The sequence below is a fragment of the Echinops telfairi genome, unplaced genomic scaffold (genome assembly GCF_000313985.2).
Source record: "Echinops telfairi isolate 266 unplaced genomic scaffold, ASM31398v2 ScPeMD7_7424;HRSCAF=8462, whole genome shotgun sequence".
NCBI lineage: Eukaryota > Metazoa > Chordata > Mammalia > Afrosoricida > Tenrecidae > Echinops > Echinops telfairi.
The window spans coordinates 32,464,905-32,489,651 of record NW_022111324.1 but is presented as its reverse complement, the minus strand read 5'-3'; positions in this window follow the sequence as shown (position 1 = coordinate 32,489,651).

Sequence of the window (24,747 nt, the reverse complement as noted above, 5' to 3'; positions counted from 1 at the left end):
ACCATAATGGGAGGAGATAACAAGAATGTCTGCTCCTATAGGCTGGTACAATCAACTGTATGCTCACTTTAAGGCAGCATAGCTGTGAGGGGAGAATCTTTGGGAATGGTATTTAACGCGGATAATGTACTTGGACTTTATCTCTAACTTATCAAAGTGGTGGCTTTCCTACCATGGAATAGTACCTTTCCAGATTCCCTCTTTTATAAGTTAGGGAATAAAATCCTAGTCGTATTACTCTCAGTGTGAGTTTCCCACAGAAGATTGGATAAACGAGCTTAGTCCATTTATACTACAGAATTTCATGCATCAAGAAACAAGAATGAAAACTCTCTTACACACCGAAAGACATGGATAAAACTAGAGAATATTATGGCTAGCATACTTAGTCAATCTTACAAAGATAAGTGCTAACATCATCATTGTTATAAGGAAAAGCATGGAAGAAGAAACATAGTTCATATACGAATAGACCAGACATTGATGACGATGAGGAGGGCAGGGATAGACAGAGGAACTGATAGAGGGGAGACGTGGTGGAGTGAGGGAACAAAGAAAAGGGAGGGCTTACAGGAAAAAGAAAAAATATGTAATTGTCCTTAACATATTGTTGTAGCTCATTGGATGAGTGTAAATTGTTTGTAGAACCACCAATTATTAATTAAAAGTATACATTTCCTTTGCCCATAATTTATTTACTAGACAGATAAGTTTAAAGTACTTTGCTGTGAAGAATAAGGAATCTACTGTGCAGGCATCACTCAGAGATATTTAAAGTTCATTTTCAGACTATCTAATTAAATGGACTATGTCAATAAGGTAAGTCACACAACTTTGAAAGTTTCCTAATGTGTATTAAAGCTATGCTTGTAGTATATTTCATACTATTGAGTGTGCAAGTACATTATGAAATAATTTAAAGGATTGTTAGAATTACTAATTTGTGACTAAAAGACATGATGTGAGCACATAATGTTGGAACAATGGCCCCAGAACACTTGATGAGTAAAGTGTTGCCACAAACTTTAATCTGTAAACCATACAGTATCTTTGAAACACAATAAAATGAAGAACAGAAAAGTGAGTTAAAAGTATGTGTGTTTCATTTAATACTATGTGGTTTGTGGCAATTACATTATCTACTATCAACTTGAGGAAGGGGTGGAGTCTAGTCTGTCAATCAGGTGATAACCAATGAAGCCTCTTTGTGAGCATGGCCTTGTCCTGAGGATTCTGGGAGCTCCTGTCTCCCTCCCTGGAGTCAGGATGCACACACTCTGATAACAAGCCAGGTGGGGCTACGCTGATGGAGTCAGAGCCCTGGAGCTGGAAGAGTCATGTGGAGACCCACACCAGCACGGAGATGTTTCCACTGCCACTGTATCCACAAGAGTTTCCACCCACTGGCCTATGATCTTCGTGCATTTGGCATCATTGCATGTTTCCTGTGAGTCGGAAGAGGAATTTATATACTGGTATCAGACATATGGGTTAATATCAGACTTAAGGACTAGATCTGGACTAGGCTGTGATATTTTCTCAATATACAGTTGCTCTTTTACATAAGGCTCTTTGTTATACACATATGAATGTTTCTGGATTTGTTTCTCTAGTCAACCTGGACTAACACATGCTTCAAAAAGAATAATCACACCAACAGTTTGGATTATATTTCTCTACCTTCCTTTATATAACTAAGATTTATATGAAGTAATACATTGATGGAGAACTGACAGAAGTTCAGGCTAGATTCATAAGAGGATGTGGAACAAAGCATAACATTGCTAGTGTCAAATGTACCTTGGCTCAAGAACGGAATACCGGAAAGATGTTTAATTGTGTTTCATTGAATATAATAAGGCATTTGACTGTGTAGATCATAATAAACTGTAGATAGCCTTGAAAAACATGGGAATTCCAGAACAATTTATTGTACTTATTCAGAACTTGTACATAGATCAAGTGGCACTTATGCTAACAGAACAATGGAGTACTACATGTTTTAAAATCCAGAAAGATGTATATCAGGGTTTTATCCTCTCACTATCATGCTCGATCTAGATGCCAAGCTAATCAGCAGAGAAGCTGGATTATTTGAAGAAGAGTACAGCATCAGGATTGGAGAAAGTTTATTAAGAACCTGTGGTATGCAGATGACACAACTTTACTTGCTGAAAGTGAAGAGAAATTGAAGCATTGATGAAGATGAAAGATTATAGCCTCCAGTATGATGAATATAGGAAGACCCAAGTCCTCACAATTGGACTAATAGGTTAAATCATGAAAAAACAGAGAAAAGGTTGAAGTTGTCAAACATTTGGTTTTACTTGGATCCACAATAAAGGTCATGGAAGCAATAGTCAAGAGATCAAGAGTTATTGTATTAGTTAAATCCGCTACCTAGATCGTTCTAGAGCATTGAAAGGCAAGGATGTTATTTTGAGGAATAAGGTGCATCTCACCCAAGTCAAGGTATCTTCATTGCATCATGTGCATGTGAAAGTCGGACATTAACTAGGGAAAAGTATAGAAGAATAGAAGCATTTGAATTATGGTGCTGGAGAAGAAATTTGTAAGTACCAGGGACTGCTAAAAGGGAAAACCGATCTATATTGGAAGTAAACCCAGAGTGCTTCTTAGAGGAAAGGATGGCAAGATTTTGTCTTCCATACTTTGACATATTGTCAAGAGAGACCAGTCCCTGGAGAAGGACATCAAGTTTGGAAAAGGGGAGGGCTGGAGAAAAAGGGGAGGGCCCTGGAGGAGATGGACTGACACATTGGCTACAGCAATGGCCTCGGGCATAGGAACCATTGTGAGGGAAACGCAGGCTGTGCAGTTCGCTCTGTTGTGCATAGGGCTGTTATGGGATGGAGCGAACCCAGCAGCACCTGACAGCCATCTTGTATTATTGTTTATAATATGCCTTTTGGTTTTGTCTTGTTAATGGACTTTAAGAACTATCGACTCCATATGCTTTTGTGAATTATATTTTGCCAAGATTCTTCATTTTTGTGTAAATGATATATCGTTCACATTGTATGTCTTTCCTATCTATACCTCCAGAATTGCTTGCTTAATTATAAAAGTTTGGTGAAGCATCATCATTATTTTCCTCCATATCATATTTTTTAAGTGAGCATATTTGGTCATTTAATCACTGATCTCCATAATTAAAAAGGAAATGTATCTACTACACGATATCTTTTATATACAAAAATGCATTTACTAGAACATTTCACAACATTCCAGTATGTGGATATTTTTGCATAACATATATAATGCTACTGAAAACTAAAAAATCAACCTCACTGCCAACGAGCTGATGTCACCACATAGCAACTCTATAAGACAGCGTGAAGTGTTTCCGTGAGTTCAGAGCAGCTGCCGGTTTCAAGTCGCTGACCCTGAAGTTAGCAGCCCAACCATGATACGAGGGGAAGGTAAAGCAATTGGCATGGCTCTTCTAGCCATAGTCTTTGTAAGTCTCACAAATGACTGCAAACCACTCCAACTTCGAACTCACTGCCTTCAAGGTAATGCTGATTCGCAGTCATCCCCCTGTGAGTTTCTGAGACTGCAATTGTTTACAGAAGTAGAAAGATCACTGTTTCTCCCTCAGAATTTTTGGTGGTTTCAAAGTAAACTACACCAACAGATCTCCTCTCATAAATGACAGGTTAAAAAACAAACAAACAAAAAAACTCATTGCCAGTGAGTCAATACTGACTCACAGTGACACCTGGAGGTCAGGGTAGAACTATTCCAGGGGGTTCTGAGATTACAACTGGTTGTGAGAGTAGAAAGCCCCATGTGTGTAGGGAGGATCCAATTAAGAAGAGAACTCTAAGTAACGGATTGGTCAGTTCGGGCACTCATATAGTATAAGTGAGCCATTTCAAAACCAGGAAGAGAGAACCCTGTGACCACTAGAAGGAGGAGTCACACTCAGTATCCGGTGTGGAAACATGGTGTTAGAGATCAGGAAGAAGGAGCCATGGTTGCAGCAGATGTGGAATTAGATTTCCCCTCTCCTTTGTCTAACCAGGGGAAATCAGAAATAACCTCCATGCTCTTTTCTCAGAGGTTATCTGAATACTTTAGTAAATATATTAGGACCCAGAGACTGTTCCCATGATAAAATTAAGCTTTATTTTAGGTCAAATTCATGTATTTAAGCAATTAGATTTATATGTTTACTATCAGTGATTCAATTGGTTATTTTTCCTACAACACGAGTATATGCATTTTTTTCTTCATAACTCTCATATCAACAGGGCATTAATAGCATTTACATTTGTCTAACAGCAAGTTTGAGGATATATTTTCAAGCCATTTTAGCCCAATTTAGCATTTCTCTCTGTGTGTAAGCATCTAGGCCAATTCTAATGTAGTTTTTTTTAATGCTGGAAATATTAATTATCATTATTAGGAAACAAGCACATCTTTATTTTATTTAATTTTAATGAATTTATATTTAAATGGACATGTATCAATTGACTTCTGTATTGGACAATATACGAGAAGGTATTCCTATAAAATGGATTTTTTTTCAAAGTTCTTTATTTAAATTTGTTTATAAAACAATCTTATCACCTTCAAAGTACACTCAATTACACAATACATTTGTCAAATCTGCAATTCCATTCATGAAAATATTTTTCAAGCTCTTCTTCTGTTTGCATGGCTGACAACACCTCCCTCATATATTCTTCACCTCTTCTGTGTCATCAAATTACTCTTTTAAGGCCCATCTGCATTTGTGGACACAAAAATAATTCACACAGATCAAGGACAACTGAGTAAGGCACATGGGGCAAGAGGGGCATGCTGTTTTTTGCCAAAATATTGGCCACTGAAATAGCTGCATGAGCAGGTACATCAGGCCTGTTTTGTCACCCACTATCTTTGCAGAACCTCTAAATAGAAAGCTTGGTTAACAGTTTGACCTGGTAGAATGAACTACAAACACATTGTGAGTCAACATTTTTGTCTGTTTGGGAAGTTGACTGAGGTCCAGAATGAGGTTTGTCATCAGTTGAGATTTTACCTTTTTTGAAATGAGAAAATCACTTGTACACTTGAGTTTTTCCCATAGGTCTATCTTTTTAAGCTGTGTCCAACGTAACAAGAGGATCTGTGGCATTTTTCCTTGAGCAGGAAACAAAATTTCACATCCTCACACTGTTCTCTTAAAACAGCCATAACCAAAAAAAAACCAAAAACAGGTCAATTGAAATTGATTTTATAAAAAATTTACTGTGACCAGAGAGAAACTTCCTGGGAGATGTCACTGGGGGCACTAACTCAGCAAGTTACTGGATGCTCACCTCTGGGAAAAATGTGTACTATGAAAGCTCCACCCAGCGGTGTTTTTTCTGTTTTGTTTTTGGTACCTCCTCATATATCTAAATGAATATTATAGATACATATACAGATCTTCAATTGTGACGAAGAATGCATAGTTCAGATTGGAAAAAAGGCTTATTAACAACCTCCAATATGCAGATGACACAAGCTGGCTGGCTGAAAATTAGGAGACTTGAAGTACTTGACCAACAATTGCAACCTTCAATATGGACCACAATTCAAAGTAAAGAAGACAAAAATCCTCACAAATGGACCAATAAAAAAAATCATGATAAATGGAGAAAAGATTTAAGTTGTCAAACATTTCACCTTGCTTGGATCCACAATCATTGTTTGTGTCAGTCTGGATTGACAAGAGAAACAAATCCAAGGACACTCATATTTGTGTAAGAAATAGCTTTATATCAAAGAGCAGTTGTATGTTAAGATACCATCCAGTCCAGATCAAGTCTTTAAGTCCAATATTAGCCCATAAGTCCAATATTAGTCCATAAATCCTTCTTTAGACTCATGTAGCTCATGCAATGATGCTGAATACAGGAAGATCACAGGCCAGTGGGTGAAAAGTCTTGTGGATCCAGTGGCAGGGGATGTATTTCAGCTCTGGCTCTGCGGGTCTCTGCCACATGCTCTCTCGTGTCTCACCATAGCTCCACATGGCTTGTTCACAGGAAGATGAAAGGAGAGAGAGAGAGAGAGAGAGAGAGAGAAAGAAAGTCCTGTCTCCAGGGAGGAAGAGAGGAAGAAAGTTCTTTCTAAGTATCTGCAGTTTAGCATGCAGACTTCATCTTGTGCCCTTGTCTCCTGACCCCAAACCCAAGTTGATTCAATTATTGTGGGGGTGGTGTTAACCTCTTGTCTGTGTTCTCCTAACCTTTTCTCTATCTTTGTTTTCTTACACCAACAACAAAATGTGTCTCATCTGCTCATCATCTTCCTTTGTGTTGGAGAGGTATCTGCAAAAACATATCTCTACTTCTTTGTGTTAAAATTTCTGCTAGATTCCTGCCGTCATCACCTCTCATCCCTTTGCCAACCTCTGTCCAGCTAGCAAGAGAAAGACCCTCACTGAGATGGATGGATACTCTGGCTGCAATAGACTAAGGATCAGAAGACTTTGTTGCAGCGCTGGGCAATGGTTTATTCTGCTATGTATACAATTGCTATACATTGGAACTACTAACAACAGCAACTAAATCAAGTATTTCCAAGAAGCTTCCATGATCTCCTATCCTTAACCAGTGTCATAGCATCAACTCCGTCACTTTTTCTGGCTAAACATTTTCATTTACTTTTTACCCCAGAATTAATCATAGTAGGTAATATCTATGAAAAAGAATGCATGAAGCCAACAGCAAAGTCAAAACTATTTAAAGTATTTCCTTAAACCCTGTGGTATGGCTTAATCATTTTAGGATGTTAGTAGAATCTTTGTATTTTTTTTCTTTCTTATCTGTAAGATGATAACACTGTGAAGAACTACTGGTATAGTTTTGAGTTAGCCAACTGAAATAATGAATGCATTGGACCATATCCTGTTTTACAAAGCATGAAGTCAGGATAATGAGGTGATTAGGAACATGAACTTGGAGGTCAAACCAGTCTGGGTTCAATGCTGGCTCTGCATTTTAGTAATTGTATTACCCAAAACACACTATTTAAGTGCTGTGAGTTTCAAATTCAGTATCTGTAAAATATGAGTAATGATACCTAACTTCAATGATACTTGTATAGCTTATGGAAGACAATTTTGTTAAACCCCTTGGCACAGAGTACTGACTGACAGAAAATAATAGCTCAAAAGAAGAGTATTAATGCGGCCGCTGCCAGACTGGTTTGGTATTTCTAAATGTAAAATATTTCTCCAAGTATTCTTTTTTTATTTAAGTACCTAGTTCTAATTTAAAGGAAGTTGACCCTATCATGTTAATATCTCTTGCTTTAATTGCTTGGTAACTACAAAGCACAAACCTGGTTACATATCAAAATTATATGACATTTAGCTAAACGGCAGCAACTACGCAGAACAGTTTCTAGCAATCTATATGTTCAGAGTTGCCCTTAGACAATAAGGATAAGGAAGCTGAATAATCTCTTATTCCTATAAATTATTATTAGTGTCCTGCCATCATCAATATCGATGGTTTATTATCCAAATTTGACATGGCAGGTATTCTAAATAAGTAAACACTTGTGAATTTTATAGTGAAAATTAATTTACTGGATGACTATGTGTGTTAGTCTGGGTACATTAGAGAAACAAAGCCACAGAAACTCATATGTACAAGAGAGAGTTTAACACAAAGGGTAAGTTCACATCAAGAAAACATCCCAAGCCAGTGCTACCCAAGCCCACAAGTTCAACATTAGCCCATTTGTCTGACAGCAATCCATAAAGTCCTCTTCCATCTCACAAAACACATGCAATGATGCCGAGTGCAGGTGGAAAGCAGAGTCAGTGAATGTGTAAGCAGCTCAGCACTGGCTGGGGTCTTCACATGGTTGCTCCAGCACCCAGGGCTGCATCAGGGTAGGTCCATGTGGTTTCTCCTCAGAGATATCTTGCCAGAAGTGAGCCTTGCCAGCTAAAGCAGGGAACCGGCTACGGCAGCTGCACTCTGGTCCGACCATCACAAAGCAAGAGACCCCAGAATGAGAAAGTGGAGGCTCACTGAGCCATTTATATCTCCACCCTTCAATTAACCCCACATGTGTTTATGAGCCAGGTTGGCACAATACATTTTAACTCAGTGCACCCCTTGCCAACTTGGCACCTGTACATAATTCTTCAGTCTCACAATTGCAATTAAGTAATGCCTATACCTTAATCCTATAATCCTGTAAATATGTTCCCACACCTATAATATGAGTTTGTAAGCCAACCACTTCATGACATTATTCCTCCCAATTTTGGGTATCCAATTTATATACTGCCCATTTACATCAACCCAGTGCTCTGAGGAGACAATCATATTTTTTGACATGAGTCTTCATTCCAGTAGGAACCTTGGGAAGTCTGCATCCATAAGCAAAGTCGAATTCAGACAGGCCATCCATAAAGTCAACAACAGCATGCACCAGCTCACAGGCTCAAAAATCTCCATCTGGTCAAGTTCTGGTCAACTCAATGTGGGCTGCCTTACTCAGCATCCACAGGGTGCCCATTGGTTGCCTTGACTTTAGACGCTGGGCTCTCACCAATACTCAACAAGCTTAGTGCCCTCATGCTAGGTGATGAACTTTAGACCAGTCAACCCTCTCTTGTCTTCTCCTCTTTTTCTTGTAAACCAAGTCCACTGGTGTCAGTGGGCAAACTCAACCCGTCTCTTTATTGCTGCATTTTCCCCACTTCCACTCAACAAGTAGATCCAGGTGGTCACCTAGCAAGCATCTCAGCCTGCCCACAGGCTCCCTTTAACCTTCAGTCCCAGGGAGGAGTTTTCTTCATGATTCCAGATTTTTTCCTGCTTCTGACAAATACCATTGGTTCCTGAGTAGTCCAAAGCACTGGGTGGGCCATATATTTTCAAAGCTTTCTTTGTAGGTGTGGGCTAAAACTCTTCTAAAGATAAAATGTTAATGGCTAAAAGCAAGTGGGCTTACAAACTTTCTATTTTCATACTTCCCATATTTTCCCAGAAAACAACCAAGTAAACAGTGTGGCTTTATCTGACCTCTGGCTAGACAAAGAAGAAAAACTACGATGAGGGAGAGGTCAGACAAGCATCTACTCTCCATCTTATGATTTGCTTCTTCAGTACCCCACGCCCAAGGTACCATAATGTGTTAGTATGGGTACTTTAGAGAAACAAATCCAGAGTGTGTGGGCAGCACTGGGTTGGGATGTTTTCTTGATGTGCACATAACCTTTATATAACACTCTCTCATACATATGAGTTTCTATGGATTTGTTTCTCTAATACACTAAGTTTTTGGAATATTGTGTTTGAAATGAAAAGAAAAACAGACATACTTTAAAAAAAATCTAAAACAGAAAAACAACTCACTACCATGAAAACCTCACTGCCATTAAAATTATTCCAACCCCCAACAGTCCTACAAGACAGGAAAGAACTTCTGTTTTAGGTTTCTGAGATTGTAAATCCTTATAAAACTAGACAGTCTCACTTATCTCCTATGGAACAACTATGGGTTTGAACTGACCACCCTGTCATTGACAGTAAAGTGTGTGATGCCCACTACATCACCAGGGCTTCTCATAAATTACTTGAATTTTCAGAGTGTCTATGGGACATTGAAGAAAGTAAGAGAGAAGATAGAAAGCAAGTAACACCCGCAGGAGGGACTCCACAGAAGGAAATCCTACACTTTCAGATAGAGCGATTCTCAGCATAAAGATGAGTAGACAAAAATGTATTAAAATAAAAGAGCAGAAACATCTGCTGATCGATTCCCCTTTGTCATTGGCACATGGTAAAGGAGCACGGCTCCCCAATTCTCCCAATCTATTTTAACCTGGTCCTGGAACACAGGTCTGTATGACCAGCCGGGGTGTATCTAAGCACAAACAGGCTTGGCTCTCAGCCAAGGCAAGGTAGCTCCATTGTGGCCACCTAGGAGCCCTAACTCCATGATAGCAGGGACAGCACAGCCTACAAAGCCCCACTGGGATAATAGTACAAGGCAGCCTGGAGTGAGTGTGCATAGTGAATAAGCTAACCACACAAACCAGGGGAGCACCAACCCCCTCAGTATAACTAATTCCCTGTCCCTGATGCACTGCTCTACAGGTCCCCATCCTTAGGCACCTGAAAATCAGGGTCATTTAGCAGGCTTTTTTCTTCCTTTCTCTTTCTCCTCTTTGTTAATAGAACCAACTGACATAGCCCATTGGAAGATATTAGCATAATAATACAAGTAGAAACTGCATCAGTTGTTTCACAAAGCAAAGATAGTTTGTACATGAGACAAAGACCATAAGCCCTCAGGGCCTACAGGTAGCTCCTGGCCTAGGTACCTACCAGATAGACTGAGCAATCAGCCAGCTGTCTCAGGACAATAGCTCCTGGCCAGCACCAAAGCCACTCAGATAAGCAACCTGCCCTCTGAATAGATGATTGCATCATTCCTCCCTCCCAAACCACCTAGGAATAGACCCCACTTCCCCACCCACCCTTGGTCACCTCCATTAACCTCAAAGAGTGAAAGCCAAACCTCTCAACTGCTCAAAAGAACTCTGCTACACACAATCTTGATTTCCCCCAGAACAAGGTTTAGAGCCCAGTTATTCTTTTGTTGGTATTGTTGCTCTGTGTTCTTTCATTCCTGTCCCTTCTCCTCTTTAAAGCAAAGCAGCACACTATTCTTACAATTAAAGCTTTATATTTAGAAAATTGCAAACCAAAAAAAAAAAAAAAAGACAAAACAAACCCACACCACTAGCATTAAGCTAATTCTGACTCATACTGGCCCTATATTGGGTTGCCAAGGCTTTGTAAATCATTTGACGAATGGACTGCCTTATCTTACATTCACTGTATCATCGATTGTTTTGAACCACTGACCTTTCTGTTAGCAGACCACTGCTTATCCAAAAGCACCAGGAGGTCTCCTTCAGAAAAGTGGAAGTTGTTTTTTTGTTGTTTTTTGTTTTGACATGTCTGATCAGAGCACACAGGAGCAAACTAAAGGGGAGAGAGAGAGAAAGAAGCACATCTTGGCCCACCAAGCCCTGAGGATGATATTCCTGCTCAGAGCAGCCAATGCACAGAGAGGACCATAAGGCTGACCCCACCAGGAGACACAACATCCCTCACTGACTCATATCACTAAGGGAACAGCACTGGAAAAACAGTTTGGGAATTGTGCCCAATCTGACCCCACCAGACCCAGGCAAAACACTAAGGGTGTGCAACAGAAGAGCAAGGGGAGCAGAGCAATTAAGCCCCCTGGGAATACCAAAAATAGACATGGGGCCAGGCTGTGGTACCCCATCAGACTCAACCAGAAAACACTGTAAAGGTCAACAAACAGACCTTGAACTGTTTATAGGCTTTTCTTTTTTTAATCCCTGGTTTTGTTGTTGTTATTGTTGTTTTGCTTTCTTTTGTTGCTTTGTTTTACTCTGTCTTTTTTGTGCATATTATTATCTGTGCATGTCTGTCTAGATAAGATGTGCAGGATAAACAATCTGGAGGAGAAAACAACAGGACCGAAGGCTCAGGAAGTACATGGGAGAAGGGGAGGCAAGGGAAAGGAAGTAGGTGTTAACAAGCCCAGGGACAAGAGAACAACAAGTGTCCTAAAATCAATGGCTGTAGGAGGCCTGGTAGGGATTCATCAAAGGCAATGTAACAGAGAAGAATTACTCAAACCCACATGAATGCTGAACATGATAGTGCGACAAGAGGAAAGTAAAAGGAAATAGAGGAAAAAACTAGGAGGCAAAGGGCATTTATAGAGGTCTAAATATAGGCATGTACATGTGCAAATATATTTATATATGACAATGGGGAAATAGATCTATGTACATATATTTATTGGTTTAGAATTAAGGTAGCAGAAAGGGTTTTAAATTAATTAAGATTGGTTACTTCATTTCAAAATAATAAATTAGAAAATATTCTCTCTGTGTTAATTTTTTAACTCAAAAGTAATGCTGTCTTTCTCTTAGTCTGATATTGTTGCTAAACCTGACTTTTCCAAACCTTATTTTAGACACACACACACACACAAAATATATATATATATTTAAGTAGAGGAGTAGATTTTAAATGCCATAATACATAACTATTTATCATATTAAATAAGTATGTTCCCCAATTTTCTCTAATTCTTCCTTTACTTATGTTTAAAAATGGTAGCTTATTGAAGATTAATTAAATATAATTATTCAAGATATTGGGCATGGCATTGTAATTTCTGCAAGTTTTTATGTGACTAAAATAATTTTAAGTGTTTGCTCTTTATGGGGTTTCTTTAAGATGAACATTTGGCAAACAATAAATAAATTTACAGTTTGTCTTTTGAAATAAGAGCACTTGGACTGTTAGTGATTAAAATAAGGCTTAATAATAGCAGTGTTCTAAAGATCTCTTTTTCCATGTATGTTCACTTCAGTTTGTTACCTTGAGATACTGAGCATAACTGAGAGAACAAAGAGAGTGACTGTGTGTGGGGCTTAAACTGCTGATCTACAGCTAGGAGCCAGACTAGACATTTTCTCCCAGAGCTTTTATTAGAAAGGACACCGTAGTAGAAAGTGATCATAAAAACAATCACATTCTAATGGAGTTCAACTCTAACAGATAGGGAGCAAGGCAGGTGATCTATAGTGTTGCAGGAGTAGAGAGAGTTAGATGAAGTCGTGCTTCATCAGCTTTGCAAAATTAATAGAAGTCTATAAAACTTCATTTGAAAGGATTAGGGCCGAATCAATTTAATTGTGAAATGCTAAGGGTGGCAACCTATTCTGCCTCCTTTTTCACAGATTCATTTTCTAATTAGTTCCTATTCCTAGAACTGTACAAATGGTGAGTTTTAGAGCCTAGATTCACTTTCATCTCATATATCTTTACTTAGTTCCTTGATGATAATAGCTCTAAATTCCATCTGTAACCCAGATTCATTTATCCAGCCCAGGCATCTCCTGGACTCATTTCCAAGGTGCAACTTATTGAACATAACAACTTGAATAACAAAGTGGTATCTCAAGTATTCAAGTACAAAACTGCTCTGCATGCCTCAAAGCCAAACGCACTTAACACGGTCTTTCCCATCTTAAGAAATTGACAACTACATCTTGTATTTATCTATTTTTTTTAGTAAATGCTAAAAGGATTTATTTATATTGTAAATAATTTTATTGAGCGTATGGTACAACTCATCACACTCCACCCATCCATCCATTGTGTCAAGCCCATTTATACATCTGTTGCCATCATCATTTTCAAAACATTTTCTTTCTACTTGAGGCCTTGGTATTAGCTTCTCATTTTCCCCCTCCCTCCTCCAACCTCCCTCCCTCATGAATTCTTGATAATTTACAAATTATCATTATTTCTTCATGTCTTACACTGACTGATGTCTCCCTTCACCCACTTTTATATTGTCTATTCCCCAGGGAGGGAGTTATATATACATCATCGGCTCCCCCTTTCTCCCCTCACTTCCCCTTCCCCTCCTGGTATGGCTATTCTCATGATTGGTCCTGAGGGGTTTACCTGTCCTGTATTCCCTGTGTTTCCAGCTCGTATCTGTACCTGTGTACATGCCTTGGTCAAGCCAAAATTTAAAGGTAGAATTGGGGTCGTGATGGGGGGAGGGAGGAAGCATTAAAGAACTAGAGGAAAGTTGTATGTTTTATCGGTGCTATATGGCACCCAGACTGAATTGTCTCCTTCCTACGACCTTTCTGTAACAGGATGTCCAATTGCCTACAGATGGGCTTTGGATTTCCACTCTGCACTCCCCCTCATTCACAATGATATGATTTTTCGTTATGGGTCTTTGATGCCTAATGCCTGATCCTATCAACATGATCACACAGGTTGGTGTGCTTCCTCCATGCAGACTTTTTTGGTTCTCAGTTATATGGCCTCTTGTTTATCTTCAAGCCTATAAGACCCCAGACACTATGTCTATTGATAGCTGGGCACCATCATCTTTCTTCACCACATTTACTTATACACCCACTTTGTCTTCAGTGATCGTGTTGGGAAGGTGAACATCATAGAATGCCAGAAAATAGAAAAAAGTGTTCTTGCATTGAGGAAGTACTCGAGTAGAGGGCCAATGTCCATCTGCTTTCTTAATACTAAGCCTATAAATATAGATAGATCTATTTTCCCACCGGCATATATAAATATATTTACATATGTACATGACTGTATTTAAACCTCTGTAAATGCCCTTTGCCTAAGGTGACCAGATTTTAACAGTGGTAGAGCGGGACACCATTGATAAAACTCATATCCTGGCGAAATAGCCACATGGCAGCCAAAAACCATATACCCTAGCTTGTCATGCATTCTTTCCAAAAATCGGGACTTTTTTAAAACACCGTGGGACGTGGGAAAAATTGTTAAAAATTGGGACTGTCCCACGAAAAGCGGGACGTCTGGTCACTTTACCTTTGCCTCCTGGTTCTTTCCTCTATTTTTTTTTTACTTTCCTTTTGTTGAACTACCATGGTCAGTCTTCATTTGGGTTTCAGTAACTCCTCTCAGTTACGTTGCCCTTGATCAAGCCCTACCAGGACTCCTACACCCTACTCGCCATCAATTTTAGATCATTTGTTGTTCCCTTGTTCCTGGGTTTATTAACACCCACTTCCTTTCCCCTGCCTCCCCTTCTGTCATGTCCCCCCAGAACCATCAGTCTCGTTTTCTCCTCCAGATTGTTTATCCTGCCTATACTATCTAGATAGACAAGCAGAGATAATAATATGCACAAAAACAAGACAGAACAAAAGAAAGTAACAAAAGAAAAAAAAACAAAAACAGCAAAAAGAAAAGCCTATAAAAAGTTCAAGGTCTGTTTGCTGATCTTTACTGTTGTAATGGGGTACCTCATCCTGGACCCACAGTCTATTTTTGGTATTCCATGGGGACTTCATTGCTCTGCTCCCTTTTCTGTTCTGCTGTACACCTTTAGTATTTCACCTTGGTATAGCGGGGTCAGATCAGGCACAATTCCTGCACTGTGTCTCCAGTGTTGTCCCCTGTAGAGTTATTGGTTAATGAGGGACATAGTGTTTTGTGGTGGGGTCAGCCCTATGGTCCTCTCAGTGCTTGGCTGCTCTGAGCAGGAATAACATCCTCAGGGCTGGTGGGCGAGCTTGTGCTCCACTCTCTCTTCCTCCCCCTTCATTTGCTCCCATGTGCTCTGATCAGACATGTCCCTCTCCCTGAGCTGTAGCTTCCATGCTGTTCTCTGAAGTGAATTCTCCTGGGTAGAGGAAGGGCTGTCCACAGAGTTGGGATTGGGCCCAGCCACTTAGACCTCCCTATTGGTTCCCTGATTCATGCTAATATGTTGCATTCATGTCTTGGAGCACCGATTTGAAGTTTATTCCTTTTTAGTTGGCTACCATGTGTATGCCTGGATTCGGTCTTGCCCCTGCCATACTACCTGGACCTCACCCCAGGAATGTATGTATACAGTAGCTATTTCTCTATGCCCCTTTTGCATTTTTAACCTTATTGCAAATTCCTAATGGACAACTACATCTTGTAATTCGCCCCGTAAGTCAACAGCATGTGGTGCCAACCCTTACTCTATATCTCTCTCATCATTGAGTTGGTTTTTAAACTTTTTCATCGTAATTTGAATGTTTATCTAGAAACTTATCTGCTTCTTGACCTTCACTGCTGTGTTAGTCTGGGTAGACTAGAAAAACAAATTCATAGACACACATACGTATAAAAGAAAGAGGTATGTTCAAAAGCAATTGAATATTGAGAAAACGTTCCAGCCCAGTCCAGATCAAGTCCATAAGTCTGATACTAGCCCATAGGCAGACTTTCTGGATGGCCTGTTCTGATTTGACTTTATTTATGGGTGTGTACTTCACATGTTTCCAACTGGAATGAAGATTCTTCATGTCAAAAATTATGATTGTCTCCTCAGAGCACCGGGTTCATGTAAGTGAGCAGTATAGAAATTGGATACCCCAAAAGAGGAGGTAAAGGCATGAAGTGGTTCCCTGGATCCAAAGATTTTCTACCCACTGGCCTGTGATCGTCCTGCATTTGGCGACATTACATGTGTTTCATGAGTCTAAAGAGGATTTTATAGATTGGTATCAGAGACATGGGCTATTATTGGACTTATGGGCTTGGACTGCACTGGGTTGGGAAGCTTTCTTAATGTACAATTACCCTTTATATAAAATTCTCTCTTATACACATTGTGTTTCTATGGATTTATTTCTCTAATCTACCCAGACTAACACAACTGCCTTCACTTTCAGTAACATTTTTTTTTCTTGGAATACTGTAAAAGAAAAGCTTGAGTTTTTCACAGCCTTCTCTTTTACAACCCTACTCTGCTATCCATTGAGGATTACCCTAGAAACTTAAATTATCTTATTCAAATTATTATTATTATTATTATTATTTACACACCAGAAATGGTACATCCAAAGATGCCTTACAATGCTCCCAGCACTATGCAATGCAACTGAGACTCTTTTTTTTTTTTTTTAAACATCTTATTAGGGGCTCATACAACTGTTATCACAATCCATACACACATCAATTGTGTAAAGCACATCTGTACATTCATTCTCAAAACATTTTCTCTCCACTTAAACCCCAGACATTAGGTCCTCATTTTCCCCTCCCTCCCCGCTGCCCCTCCCTCATGAGCCCTTGATAGTTTATAAATTGGTATTTTGTCATATCTTGCCCTGTCCAACGTCTCCCTTCACTCACTTTTCGGTTGTCTGTCCCCCAGGGAGGAGGTCACATATAGTTCCTTGTAATCGGTTCCCTCTTTCCTACCCACTCTCCCTTTACCCTCCCTGTTTCGCCACTCACACCACTGGTCCTGTAGGGCTCATCTGCCCTGGATTCCCTGTATTTTCAGTTCCCATCTGTACCAGTGTACATCCTCTGGTCTAGCCAGACTTGCAAGGTCGAATTCAAGTCATGGTAGTGGGAGCAGGGAGGAAACATTCAGGAATTAGAGGAAAGTTGTATTCCTCATCATTGTTACATCGCACCCTGATTGGCTCATCTCCTCCCCGAGACCCCTCTGCAAGGGGATCTCCAGTGGCCTACTAATGGGCTTTGGGTCTCCACTCCACACTCCCCCCATCATTCACTATGGTAAGATTTTTTGTTCTGATGATGCCTTATACCTGATCCCTTCGACACCTCGTGGTTGGCAACTGAGACTCTTAGTACCTCTCTTATCTCTTCTTCACTATAGCCCACTGAAATGCTGTTTGGTCATGATGAGACCAGACTTCACAGATATTGACCCTTACGTGGTATGGGTTCAGTAAGCACAATTATATGGTTGAGATATATAAATATTATATTAAAGTCATCGAGAGCATGACATAGAAGAGAGAGTCAAATAATGGAGTCGGACACATTCCATGGTAGCAATGCTCACCTCAGCCTCACTTGGTGGTCCATGTGGAGAGAGGGGGAAGGGAAGGAGGTCAGGGAGAAAGGGGAACAGGGGAGGAGAGGGTACCAAGGAGAGGTCAAGAGAGGAGCCTCGATAGAGGTGAGGGTGGCAAGGGCTCTCTATTGCTAACCCAGGCCTATATTCCTTTGGAGGCGTGCAAGCCCACTAATTACAAGTAAAGACATACATCACAGGAAGGGGTTGCACTATAGGTTATACAGTAATGGAAGGAGGGTGGTCTAGGGGCATACATGCAATAAGAAAAGGAGGGATTGGGGGTATATATGTGACAAGATGGGTGGATCCTAGAGTCAGGATGGCAGTTTAACTTTGGATGTCAGGATTGGGTTTGATCTGTTCTCTGGATCTCCATAGGAACCATTATAAGTAGGGTGTGAACTCCGCCTCCAGCAACCAAATCCATGACTATAAGCTTGTCCATTGTCCTTAACAGCAGAGAGCAGGGCCCACTGCAGTCTGGCAACAGATCCCCCTCAGGGAGGATGGCTGCAAGCATCTGACCTCCCCCTACATCCTTAAACCCCAGGATTACCAAGGCTCTTACAAAGCTTCTTTATCACTCATAAGTGCCCAAAGGAAAACTTATTGCTACGAATCAGTATCCTGCTCACAGGAACTCAGTTGTATGCATTCAGAAGGCTGGGAAGCCCCCACTCTGTCTCATTATCTCAGTGCTGCTTCTATAATTACTGCCATGCATACCACATGTGGCTCCTCCTTCTTGGTTGTCACAAGTTTGCTTATTCCAGCTTCTGAGATGGATCTCTTTATCCATCAGAATGGCAAACCTGACTGTGGTAGTTATATAATCTGCTGTCAATTTGAGAAAGACTTAAGAGTGAAGATGTGGAGTTTGCCTGTCAATCAGATAGTAGTTTGATGACCTTATAAGGAGATAAATAAGTCGCTAGAGGCATGACAAAGGCAGAAACCCTGGGAGACATTCCAGCTGAGAAAACACATGGAGATACACTAGTATCATGCTAGTGCCCTGAGCTGGAGGAGCCACGTGTAGATCCCTGCCAGCGCTGAGAAGCTTACAATGCCACTGGATCCACAAGACTGCCCACTCATCTCTCCAATGATCATGGGCATTTCTATGTATGTTTGTTGCTTACCTTAATGGATTCTTTGATAAGATGTCTGTTCATGTCTTCTGCCAGTTTCTGATTGTCCTTTTTTACTTTTTTTCCATTGATGTGTTAAAGCTTTCTATAAATTTTGGAAGACAATCCCTTGTCTGACATATCACTGTCAAACATTTTATTCCCAGTCTATAGGTTCATTTTTTCTCTCCTTCTTGAACAAAGGCTCTAACATGTTTAGCCTATCTCTTTCTCACCATTATATGTTGGGTATGTCTAGGGTATTTAACATCTCTCTTTAGTTCACATGTAAAGGAACATATTCAAGTTTTTAAGGGGTTACATATGAACTCTGCATGTGAAAGATGGACAATGAATAAGTAGACAAAAGAGTAATTCATTTAAATTATGGTGCTAGCAAAGAATATTGAAAGTGGACTACTAAAAGGACAAATCCATCTGTGTTATAAGAAGTATGACCATGGTGCTCCTTAGAAGCAAGAGTGGCAGGATGTCATACCTACTGTGGCAATTCTGTCAGGAGAGACACAGTCCCTGGAGAAGCACCTCACATGTGGTAAAGTGGTAGGGCAGCAGAAAAGAGGAAGGCTCTCAAGCGATGGATTGACATCTTGACTGTGACAAGGGGCTCAGGTATAGGAACAACTGTGAGGATATCGCACAACTGCCAAGTGTTGCATTTTGTCGTGGACAAGGTCGGAATCAACTTGATGGCGCCTAAAAACAATAACTACAACACACATATGAACTCAGATCTGATCTAAATAACAAGTTTTTGTCCTTGCAATTCAACTTAATAATAAAAATTTAGGAGGTCTTTGTATTGGGATGATTATATTTTTATTATATTTGGTGAAATGTAAATTTTGTGATCAGAGGGTATATTCTAACAAAATATATTTTATAAATATAACCAATGGCAAATGTTGATCCCACAAGAATTTGGAGAGTTTTTCTGAAATCCATATTTAAAATAGAAATCTCTGGTTTGTGCAAGCAGATAATGTGTTTGGATATGAGCTAGAAGGTTGGAGATTCGATGTTTGAGTCCCCAGAAAACATGACATGTGAAAATCCTAAGGGTCTAGATCAGAAAAACTAGCTTTTGAAATTCCTATAGAGTACAGTTCTACTCTGACACAAATGGGCTTACTATGAGTAAGAATCCACTTGACAAACGTTTTTTTTTTCGTGTTTTGTTTTAACAAAGTTTATGTTTATTCTCTTCAAAAACGGGTGAAACTTGTGACTTCATTTAATGAATGGCTTCATTATATTCATTTAACGAATAGAATATGGCACACATTGTATTGTGTTATAGTTATAAAAAAATAGGAAAAATTTCCCGCCTTTCTCTTTTACATGACACCTAACCTTGGCAATGAACTACCATGTTCTGAGTGACTAGTTCACACAGAGGGGCAAACACCAGGCATTGAAGTTGGCAGTCTCAGTTAAGAGCTGCAGCCAAAATCGCTATCAATTTTATATATGAAAATGAGATCATGTTAGTTGTTTCCACACCTGAGTCTTCAAGTAATTTTTCTGCACCCTGACAAAATTGCAAATTTGTGAGCAAAATAAATGTTGTCCATGTTATATGAACAAAATTCTGATATTTATATCTTATTCAGCCATACCAGCTGTCAAGGTCACTTGGAACAAGGAAAGAACACTAGGACTGGAAAGTGAAAATTGACTTTAGGATTATCTATAATGGTTTTTCAGAAATATATGCTTATAAATTATATTTGCTACAAATATTAAGTTAAAAAATGACAATTTAAAAGAAAAACTATTAAGTGATATGCAAATGCTTATAAAAATGTTTCAGTCCTTAAAGGAATACATTAAATTGATGGAATATAAAAACATGAACGGGCTCAAAATTATTCATGGAAAAATTCCACTATCTTTATTTCCATTTTCCATAAACTTTTTTAATCTCCCTCATATTATTTAAATGATTTTATCACTCAAAACATGGGTGATACTGAATTGAATAGTGGACATTATGCTATAAGCACTAAGTCCTGCTTTCAGTAGAGGTAGTTTGATATTAGCAGTTAATTAATTCCCTTATTACTTAATTTCCTTATCTATTAATACCTTATCCTCCCACTGCATTATTCCTACTATAAGAAAATTAACGACCCACACATAACCAATTAACCAGATGTATCATTTAAGTATAGCATAATACAAATTATTAATAAAATATGTATTGAGATATATTAACCTAGCTTTCCAAACTAAAATTATACATGAATATATTATATTTTTACCAAAGGTATTTGTGCTTCAAATCTTTTCATGGGATAACCACAGAATTTCCAAGACTGGTGTCGTTGTGGATTAGGCATTGGGCTGTTACCTTAAGGTCCACAGTTCAAACCCATTAACTTCTCTTTGCTCCTGTAAAGGTTTACAGTCTCTGAAATCCTATAAGTTGGAATCAAATTGATAGTGGTGGGCTTCATCTTTAGTGGGTTCTTTTTTGGTTTTGTTATCTTTGCCAAAAGCAGCCACATCATTATGTGTTCAAACTGCTGACATTTTGTTTAGCTATGGAGTGTTTTAGCCATTGTACTACAAGGGCTCCTTTCTCTTATTTTTAATATTGACAAAAACCAAACCCATTGCTACAGAATTGAGTCCGAGTCATAATAACCCTGTAGGCAAGAAGAGAAATGCTCCCCAGGGTTTCTGAGGCTATACAACTTTGCCAAAGGAGGTGGCCACATCTTTCTTCTAAGGAATGGGTATTGTATATGAACTGCATATTTTTCAATTAAGTAAAGATAATTCTTCACCCACCACACCACTAAGATTCCTTTCTGTTTGATATTGAATACAAAATTAAGGATCTTTTAACATTGTATTCAGGGTTAAGTTCCAATTATGAGAACTTTGATGCCATTCATTTGCCTAATGTATGATTAAAAAATAGATTGAAACAAAAAGACTGAATAAAATCACACCAATTAAACCATATTTATTAATGTAAAGCCCTTTACATAAAAATCAGTATGGTTCTACTGTAATCTTTAAGTTTATAAGGGTCTATGCTAACAAATTATATATCACCTTAAAATAATTAATCAATGAAAATACGATGTTTTCTAATTGTCCACCACTGCTGTCAACTCAAGTCCCTATAATTTCTAAGTGTAGCTTAGGGAAATTTTTAAAAGTTACACCCTGCTCTTGCTGTCTCTTTCACATTATAAATTTATTGTTAATTTTCACGAGTTATAAAGTTCTGGAATACATCTCTCCCCGCTCAGGATAGCCCCAAGCTTTTAAAAGAGCTTAGCAATTTATTGTAGCAATTTAGCAAAAGTACTGCTGCTTCCTGTCAGAATTTACTGGCATCTTTGCTCACAAACTGGACATAAAATATGCCAATGTGACCCATTGGTATCCTTGATGCATGGCATTGATTGTACATTTATTTCCTCTGATTTTATGTGCACATTCAATAGATCAGATGAACTTGGAACACTTTTGAATATCTTTAATGATTCTTATAATATCAGAAAACATATTCACATTAAAACAATAATTGTAGAAAACCCCAACGGGGACACTTTACATGACCTGGTGAGAGTCAGCTAATATTTTATTTTGTAGTCATAGCTAACCTTAAAGACGGTAATTTATACTTGTAATAAAAATACAACAGAACATGACACTGTTTCCTCATTTAAAAAAAAAAAAAAGATTTGCGTTATCATCCTGTGATCTACTTCGTATCTCTCCAGTTATCTTATCCAACATGGATCCTAGTGGTCTCTTTCTACAGCAGTCTCTCCTATATTTTCACATGCAAAGATGTAGACCCTAGAAAGAAATGAAATATGACCAAAAATAACTTACCTTGTTCATGAGACCGTAGACACAGCTATTTCTCAAAGTAACATGGTCTGTGCGCATCTCCCTCGCATTCCATGTCTGCGATCACACATCTAGACCATGTCATCTAAAAGAGTGATTTTCTTCTGTGCTTCGCTGCTTCGTGCGATAATAACCGCAGCGTTCATTTACTATTTGCCAGTAAAGCTCACGTACCGGGAACTTCATGCCATCAATAAAATACCGTGGCAGATAAAATGCATGTGATAGAATGGAAAGCAAGATATTTCTATTAATCAGCAACATGTTAACAATTTATTTTGTCTTCAGAAAGAAAATATATTTACAGTTTATTCCTTTTGATTTGAAGTATTACAATATCTTCAGCCTACTTCCACAGATTAAAAATTTTCAATTAGCATGGAATATATTTAAATTTTAGCATAAGAAAAGGTCATGGTAGATAAACAAACATTAACATAGTAGAAATGTGTTTGTCATAACTATCTAGAATAATTTCATTTTAGATGTTAAACTTTTAATCATTCAAATTTGAACATCATTTCATAGAATCAATGTGATGTCAGTCAAGTCTTTAAAGAAAGTTACATGATAGTGTTCATTGAGTTTGAATAATATACATTTTTCTTATAAAGATTTGGGTCCCCATTAAGTGATATTTTTCACACAGAGAAAAGATGCTCTGATAATATCATGCATGCTTTTGTTGTATGCCTGAGGAAACACTATGCGGGGGAGTGCGGGGACTCACCTCTGACCTCCTTTGGCTTCAGTAGGCTTACAGAGAAGCCAACCCAATAGCCAGCTCAAGGCAAAGTTCCACAAGCAAAGATCAGAGGTGCACCAACCTGCCATCTTCTTTACCCTCTCCCACAACTACCCCTCACCTACTTCTGTACTGGTTTTGATCATGTGTTACAGTGGCCTCACAGAACTCATGACAATATTTATAATGATGGGTTTATTATTATCAAAATATTAAGGAAACACCTGTGTCTTGAATTCCTCTACCCAGTCATGCTGGTAGGCATGCTTCTCTCTGGTCTTCAGCATTTCAGTCACATGATCACATGGCTTTTGCTTCTTTCCATGGATAGATTGCCCTCCTTGCTCTGTCTCATGATCTTGGCTCTTCTCCTCTCTTCCTATACATTTTTGGTGTCCCTTTTTTCATTATGGTACAGGGATTCTGTTCCTGCTTCTGAGATGACTCGCCCTCATGTACCAGCGGAATGGCAAAACTGGCCATCCTCTGAGTCAGTCTTCTAGATTTGTATGCCAACACTGACTCACTAGGATGACATAACAAAAGTTATGGATTTGAGAGCCATATTAAGCAATTTCACTTCCCTGAAATGATATACTATCTTCCAAAACTGAACAAGAGGAGTTAACTTTCTGTTTCTTCCTATGTTTTCACACATTTTAAATACATACTTAAAAGTGACTTTGAATTTTTAAAATATAATCTTATTCTATTTTTTTCTTTATATATTTTTAGAATATTCTTAACCCATATTTTTTAAATACCTGGCAATCCAGGATACATTTCCCCTTTGAGTGAATACCATGAACATTAAGCATTATTTTTGTTCAATTACTGTTCTTAATTAAACTCTTATTAATATACAAATGCACAAACACTATATGATCAGGGCATAAAAATTTACTTTCAGTGAAAAACAAAATATTTATCCTTACCTTAAATGATCATTATTCAATTTTCAAATACTTTTTAAAAATTAAAATATTCACATGCTGTTTTAAAAAAAGATTGGGCTTATATGTTGTTAGTACGTATATAAGAAGTCAAGTAACAGGAATTTAATCCCCATCATTTATTTCAAAATATAGAAAAGGTTTAATGTTCCTGATATTGAAACTTTCATCTTACATGCTTTGGACATGTTGTCAGGATAGACCAACCAGTCCATGGAGAAAACATCATGCTTGTCAATGTAGTGAAAAAGGAAGGCCCTCATTGAGGGCAACAATAGGCTCACACATAGGGACAATTGTGAAAATGGCACAAGACCAAGCAGTGTTTAGTTCTGTTGTGCATAAGGCCACTATGGGTTGGAACAGACTCAGTGACTCCTAACAACAACAACAACATATTGAAATTTAAGGCGTCTTGGGGGCACAATTGTTAAACACCCGGATGGAAATTTTAGGTCAGTTCAAAACCTTCAGATGCTCTGAGAAAGAATGATGTGGAAGTCTGATTCTAGCACAAAACCAAACTCGATGACTTCAAGTGAATTTCTATATA